We start from the raw sequence: 8,704 nt of genomic DNA on the forward strand, positions 1-8,704 counted from the left end.
TGCCCTCCACAAGGGCAGGGCAGCCTCCTGGGAGTGATTTTCATGGGCCGAAAATTCAAATTAAATTCCCATTTTAATTCATTTCTTCACCAATTCAAAAGCCCATCCAAATCCCAAAATCCAAGAATAGAAAGTGTATAAATAGAAGCTAGTTTGATGTAATTAGGACCCTTTTACCTTCTTTTGAATTTTTACTTTTTGACTCACTTTTATCTTAGCTTTTGAATTTGCACTTTCTTTGAGCTTTCTTGAGAGACTTGTCCGAGCACTAAGAGGATCAAGGGAGAATTGACTAATCTCCTTCCTCATCCTTACTTGGGCAATTCTACTCTTCTGTTTTTGAGTTTTGGGTGTGTGAAATTGAGGAAATTCTGTCTCAATTCCCATTCAAACTCTTTTCAATTTGTTTTCTGCATAATTGAATCTGATTTCTGTTCTTCTACTGCTTTCTCTTCTAATTCTTGTCAATTGCTTTGTTAACTTGGATCTAGGAAGGCAAATAGAGATCTAGGCTCTGCTACCTAGTCTCTTGAGACCTGAGACCCAATTTTACTTTTGGTTCTTCTGTGAACCTTTGCTGCATTTTACTTTCTTTCTTTTTGAATGTTATTTGCTTCTGATTTAATTTCTGCTCAATCAATTGCTGCAGTTTACTTCTTCTTTGTTTAGATCTTGCAATCCCATTCCTCAATTCCCTTTTACTTTCTAGCAATTTAACTTTCTTGCCATTTAAGTTACTGCAGTTTATGTTTCTTGCACTTTAAGTTTCAGTCATTTACTTTCTTGTTCTTTAAGATTCTGCAAATTTTACTTTCCTGTTCTTTAATTTACTGCAAATTCCCTTCTCCCTTTACATTTACTGTCATTTACTTCTTGTTAAACACAAATCACTCAACCAATACTTGATTCGCTTGACTAAATCACCCACTAAACTAAAATTGCTCAATCCTTCAATCCCTGTGGGATCGACCTCACTCATGTGAGTTATTATTACTTGATGCGACCCGGTACACTTGCCGGTGAGTTTTGTGTTGGATCGTTTTCCACACATCATGTTACATGCAAGATCTGCTTTAGAATCAAACATGGAGGGGACTAATTCTTTCTGGAGGTGATCTTCAAGATCATTGGCTCCTATTGTGAATAAAGCAAGTTGTTCCCAAGTAAAGAAGCTTGCTTCATCATGCTTGTCACTGATCGGCATGAACTTCTGAGAATTATTTGTGAGAAGAGGAAGATTGTTAGTCATAGTTAGTATTTTGAAAGATGTTATTTCTAGTGAATTTACTTCTGGATCGGAGTCTTGCTTTGATACCATGTTAGGTACCAGAGATCAAGAGTGAAGAAGATGAAGATTGAAGATGAACGTCGCAAAGGAGATTTTATAACTAATGATGAAATTGGTATTGTCTATATTATCATTCAATGAAATAGAAGAAGTTTTATATTGTACATGAAATGGGCCACATAAACCCTATATGTAGAACTCAATCCTTCATGGCCCAATAACCAATTGATAACAGAATTGATAGCTAAAACAGAGTCTTAACACAATAAATCTTGATTTTCTTACTTAGTCAAGTTCTCAGTATTACTATTGTTTTTACACCTAACAGGCGAGCTATCCAACTACCGTTGCCCCCACTATCATCGTGCTGCTGCTGTCCTGCTTCACTGCAAGTCCAACCTTTAGGGCATCAGAATAGGGATTTTGTGTTGAATATACTGAATTTGTGTGAATTAATGTTAAAACTACTTGTCTTGTTGACAAGTTGCTGAAAATTTGGTTGTATGTCATTGACTTGAATTTGGATTGTCAATTGTTATTTGGTTGCATTAATTTTTCTTGTTTGATATTTGTGCCTGCCAAGTGTTTATTTATATAACTCTATGTCTATTGTCCATTTTAAATTGCATGTTGTAGCTACAATATGATTTAGGATGTTTGATTTTTCTTGGCATGGTTAATTAAGTCTTATAGTGATAAAAGATTGTAATATGCTGAATATTATTTGCTAATTGAATTTTGAGTATGTATGTTGGGTGTAAATGCCAAGTTGATTTCTTTGAAAAATTGAATTTCAATAAGAACACAACACACTTTAAAACTCCTTTTTTTGCACAATCCATCAGAACTTCACCAATTCTTTTAGCACCCAAGTGTTCATGAGCTCTTTTGACTTATTTGTTTGCTTTAACTTTTAAGTTCTTAAAACATCTTAAACATACTAACTTGAGGGAATTGAATACTCGATTGATTGTTTGTGACATAATACTTTTAAGCGACTAATGTGTCTGTTCTAAACCACGCGCACACTTAGAATACACACATTAGTTTCTTTCATATCACAATATTATACAATTCACCTCACTTTAGTGTATTATACCTTCACTTTTCTTTTCATCAATTTTTATTTTAAGTGTTGCTTTGCTTAATTGCAGAGTTTTTTACACTGAGTATTTGATATGAAATTAATTAGCCATCTTATAGTTTAAATTGTTATATTATAAGACACTTATAATTTGAAGATAATTGATGAGCGAATTTGTTATTTGATTATGCTTATGTCTTCAATTATGATATCTTTGTGTTAGAATTTAGTCATCATACCTGCTTCACTTGTGTTTATGTTTTAAGATATTCTCTCTTTCATATTTTTCAAGATGAGTCATCATAAAAAATAAGGAAAGAATAAGAGAGCCAATCAATGAAATTGGGATGTGCACTAGTCATAATAGTCTCACCAGTTGAAGGTGGAAATTTGTAAAGTCTCTGTGACCCTTCCCTGATTATAGCGAGGCACAGTCGACCGTGCGAAATTCAAGTGTGGAGAAACTTAGAGCGGTATTTAATTGTAAAAATTTCTTTTTCCAAACACTATTTATTTTTGATATTATGCTTTTTAGACTTTTGATTGTTATTTGACTATCTAAAATTTGCTTTAGTTGTATTTTGTCATTTTGGTGTATATATAACTTAGAATTTCTTTTATTTTATTTTAGTTTACTTTCAATTTATTCAGGTTTGTAAATTATTTTTCTTTTTTTTTCTAATTTTTAGTTGTTGGATGATTGTACAGAATAGAACGAGTTGTAGGCTACTTGATAGAATAATAAGTTCTCAACAAAAAAATGATTTTAGTACATCCCATCAATTTGAGTTAGAGCTTTTTATTGAACTTGCTTGAGTAAAAAATTAAGGAACATAGACTGTAGCTTGAACACAATATAGTGAGACTTGAGCCTTCAATGAGTGGTTGCATATTTTTAATCACTAATTCATTCTTATATGTTATTTTATTCTCTCTTTATAATTGCAATCTTTAACTAGTTTGATTCTTGAAATTCAATATTTTTTGTATGTATGCATTTGAATAATTGAGGCCATTATTTTATACTAATCCACTTATTCAAATAGTCTTACCCTTTAATCTACTATTGTTAACTAAGTTGAGCTTTATTAATCTATTTGTTCTTAATTTTAGTACAATATTTTCTTAAGTAAAAAATCACAAATGTCCCAATTTGATTTTTTATTAGTTTAGACTAATAAATGTTGCATAATGTAAGTGTGGGAGGAAAAAAACATTGGTAAAAAAAAGGTGTTTTGATTGAAAACGTGAAAAATTGAAAAACACATATGCATTACATGGTTATAAGAATGTGCATTTACTCATAAAAAAAATTATATAATGTATAGTGTGTATGAAAAGTGAGTCATGGATAGTTAGATTTATGAAATAGGATCAAGTAGGTTATTGTATGTTAGGTGGAGGTTTAACCTAATCAATGATTTAAATTTGTTGTCCACTTGATTATATACATCCTCACCTTTATCCTAGCCTCATTATGACCCTTTAAAATTCTCATGATATTTGTATGCATGCATTGAATATTTGTGAATTATTAAAACAAGAACAAGTCTTAGAAAACAATGTTAGGAGAGAATTGAGTGGATCAACCCTATACAATAGAGCGATGAGAGAGTAAATGTAAGACCCCACATTTTTTTAAAATTAAATAGTAAGTTATTTATAATTTATTATATTTGTTGATAATTTTATTTAAAGAGAATTATTTTTCATAAAAGTAATTAAATTAAATTTTTATGATACTTTAAGTTTAAAATCTATTAGGATTTATAAAATTTTCTAAAATAATTGAGTATTTTTATATTAGGAATTTAAAATTTTAGTAATTAAAAATAATGAGAATTTTATATAATTTAAATTTGAATAATTGAAAGTTTTGATTCATTTTATAAACTAAAAGAAATTTTGTTTATTTATCTCTAATTTTAAATTAAAGTATTTAATTAAAAATAATTTGTAAGTTAAAAAAAAGTATTTCTAAAGTTAATTATATTAGATTGAATTTGATTTTTAATTAATACTCTACCTATACCCTAATTCCCAAATCAAAACCCTAAATCCCCAAAACACAACCCTAATCCTAATTTTCCTAAACTCTAGTTGTCTAACCAAACTCCATCTTCAACACAACACATATAGCACACCAACACAACACACGCGGGAAAAAAGAGAGATTTGACTGAGCAGAGGGGAAGAAGGAGAAGAAAAGGAGAAAGAGGGAGAAAGGGACGACACTGGCGCCGCTGGGCCTTGTTGCGCTGTTGCGTCGTCGCATCACCACCGAGCTGCGTCACTTCTGCCGCTGCCTTCTCCACACGCCGTCATCGAAGTCACTGTAGGGGGAGAGAGAGAGTTTCCGGCGTTGCCATTCGTCGTGCCAAGTCGTTCCCGTCGCGTCCTGCCACCGCCAAGGATTCCGTCGCTGTCAGATCTGTCACGTAACCGTTGATGGGCTTTGAAGGGAGAGACACACGATAAGGAGGAGTTGGAATCGCTTCTGAGGGACAGCCACTGTGTTGAGCTTCTGCCACCCTCAGGTCTGCCGTCTGGTCACCGGGTATTGCGCAGGTGTAGCCAGAATCATTGCCGTAGCTACCGCCGCTTCGTTCTTAGTTCTTTTCTTTGTGTGGTGAGTTGTTTTGCTCTAAACACTCTTTATCGCTATTTTGATATACTAGTGTAAAGCCTGTGTGTTGTGCGAATCGTATACATTATCTATTTTATTATATTTATGAATGATTTGTTTATAAAAAATTTAATACATATTTATGAGGAGTTAATTTACTTAGTATATAAATAGATTAATTAATTAATTTTTTTATTATATTGATGTTCAATCTCGTTAAAAAATGAACATATAAAATTTGATCTTATAGCATTCCTAAAACTAAGTGTACATTTACAAACATTTCTCAAACTTGACCCACAACTAAAAACATACTAAACCGACACCATAATTTTAAAACAGACACAAAATCACTAAATAGCGAAATTATACACACACACATAGATTTCATTCTTTCAATTCCTTTATCATGTGCTCCAAATGTCACATCTTTACAAACAACAAATAGAACCATATGTTAAAAAGAAATATGCAAATATTTTTTTAATACCACATGCCTTTGTTCCAAATTGAATGTGAACACTTATGCAGGACAATATTATTATCTCAACACATACTTTAAACATTGATAATAGTTAAAAAGACAAATCTCAACAATAAATAAAACTTTTCAAGTGCTTTTCCCTTTCTGGGGCTGTAATCAGTCTGGCAACAATCTGCGAGCACAGTCCATTCCTCTTGTCATTTAGCATAAAATACATGAAGTACAATCACAAATAAAAATACAGCCATTTTAACTTAGAAAGCCAAAGAAATTAAATAGTGATACACTCTACTTGCACTAATAAATAATCTAGACCCAGAGTTCAAGCATCCAATACCTTTTCCATAGAATCTTCATTTTTTTCTTTGTTAGGATGCAAATAGAACATCCTCTTGTCGTCTTGCTATCTTTCTATTTTTCTTGTTGCACTTGTGAAACCCAAGCAACTATGGAAAGTATATTACCTGTACACAATTGCTTTTGTGTTGAAATCAGATGTTTTTCACATATGAAAAAGAAAGATTGAAAGTCTGTAAGGTGATTAATTTGTCCAAAATACTTAAGGTTTAAAGACTACCTGAGTCCTCTACTTCCAAGTGAAATGTATGTAAAAATATAAATTTCAATGTTTATCTTTAGAAATTCCAATGCTACTAAATCTAAACAAATACATAGCAAAATTCATAGAATAATAACAAAAAAAAAGCGAGAAACTGAGGAGATAAAACTGACGTTCTTCAAAGACCTTAAATGATGAAGAATTTCTCTAAGCTTGACTAACAACAGCAACAACGATGCTAGAGAGGCTAATGCATGTTCAATTAGGTCACCCAATACACTATCATCAAATTTAAATGAGATTAAAAGCACTAACTCCACTCGCTGATTGAAGTCCTTGTTCACAACATTAATTTAAATCACCCTCAAACAATTATTGAATCAAAATGTAGAGATAAGACATAGTGAAAAAAGGAGGAAAAAAAAGTTGATTAATCTAAACACCAAATTACATAGAAGCGAACATTAGAACCGAATATCAGGAGTGAAATCATATGTCAAAGCACACCGCTAATTGTAGGATCTTAGAGCTCTATTTTTTTTACTGGTGTCATCAACTTGCTGCTAGCTGTTCCTTTTTCACTGATGGCAGAAACAACACTCGTTGCTACTACTGTTTTTTCTCTTTGTCGCTGCATCAACAGCCACTATTATCTCCAATTTATTGTTTTTATCTCTGCTGCTCTTTATAAAAAAATTCGGAGCCTCTTACAACATAACCACTCTATATTTTTTGACACTTGAAAATGAATCAAGAAAGAGAAAAAAAAAATATTTAAATGATAGATTTAAAATTTTGAAAATTTTTGGTTTGAAAATTTCCACTCAATAATTTTAACCGAACATTTTGATATTAAAGCTGGACAATTGTCACGGTTGAATTGAACACTTGCCATCATGTATTTAGTTTGGACACATGTTAAATTGAGTTCAAGTACTCTTTTTGTTGACGAAAATGTGAGTGGAATCTTCTGAACACTCTAAATGGAAAAAAACAATGCTCAAGCAACTTCAATTTTGGTTACGTATCTCTTGGAAGATAAAAAAAATGGTATCAAAAGTGCAACCAAAGTAAGATAATAAAATTAAATACAATATTTGAAAAGAAAGGTGTCAAGAGCAACATAAAAGATATTGTTTCAGTTTTTTGGTACATTCTTAAGCAATAAAGCAATGTTTATATTAATATTTTTGAAAAGTTGAAATATACATTAGAACCACTCTATGGAAGAGTTGGCACTTCAGCTATCTGAGCAATCAATGATAAACCAATTTTATCTCTTGCCTTAAGATATAGTTATAGCTCCGCCTTCTCTTTGGAATTTAAGAATTTTTTAAGATTTTTTTCTAATTTTAGGTTTTAATTTTGTTTAATTATATTTAATTTATAATTTTTTGTTTTGCTATTCTAAGTTCTTAGAAGTTTATGTTATTTCCTCTATTATGTTATTTTAAATTTATAAACTCTGTTGAATCCTTAATTTTTTTAATGAATTTAATGTTTTATGCTTTATTTTTACTTACCTGAATTGTTATTGTCAATTTTTTGTATTGGATAATTGTAGATTTTATTATTCTTACAATTTATAAAACTTTGTTTATATGTTTTTTAAGTGTTTAATAAAATGATTTACTTGATTATGGAGTAGAATTTTTCTTTTTGGCTTGAGATTGAAAATTTAGGTGACCTTGAGTTATTAATGTCCAAGTTAATTGATAATTTAGAGATGTTAATTAATCTTATCTAATGTTAATCTTTTACTAATTCAATTAGTAAGTTAGTTAAGACTTGTGAATTATGATTAATTAAGTCTAATTGACTTTTTTCAACTTGTAGAAGTTGACGAATTGTGTTTACTCTTTGTAATTATCATATTATAGTTAGTCAAAGATAATAATCTTTAACCCTCAACTTTCGTCAAAATCTTTTTAGCATTTGAATTTACTTTTATTTTCAAGTTAATTATGTTAATTGTTCTTAGTTTAATTTTTTTTATCATTTAGATATTATTTGTTTTTTAATTTTTTTTATTTATATTTCCGTTAATTGTGATTTAGACCCTTTTTTTTATAGTCAAGAATTCAGCACTCGATTATGATTTTTGGGAGAAGAATTTAGAATTAAAACTTCGATATTTATAACATCTTTTACTTAATTTTAATGAGCGTTGAATTCGAACTACGACAAATCTTGAACTTTAAACTTATGAATTTACTAAATGGGTATTTAGCGCTCGTCAAACATTCAGAATATTATCTCTTCAGTAATTATTTAAGCACCAACATTTATTTTTATAATTAGATTGAATTGTAGACTATTATTTATGATTTATTTACTCTTTGTCTATATTTAAGTTTAAATAACATTTAAAATATAATGAACACTAAGAACATTTTTAATGGAATATTTTTAAAATATTATTTTTAATATTTTGAAGAAATAAATTAATTTAAAATTAAAATATAAAAAATATAAAATTTTAATTGAATTGAAACTAAATATTGAAAAAATAAGTTTTATTTTTAATTTTAAATTATTATATTAAAGATGTTCTAAGGTAGAAATAACACCTTACGCTTAGAAGAGTATTTTTGCTAAGAAGAGAAGTGCATATTAGAAATGGAAAAGTAAAGCATAGAGAGGCGAATATGATTCAAAATAGG

Source organism: Arachis duranensis, chromosome 9 (genome assembly GCF_000817695.3).
Source record: "Arachis duranensis cultivar V14167 chromosome 9, aradu.V14167.gnm2.J7QH, whole genome shotgun sequence".
Taxonomy (NCBI): domain Eukaryota; kingdom Viridiplantae; phylum Streptophyta; class Magnoliopsida; order Fabales; family Fabaceae; genus Arachis; species Arachis duranensis.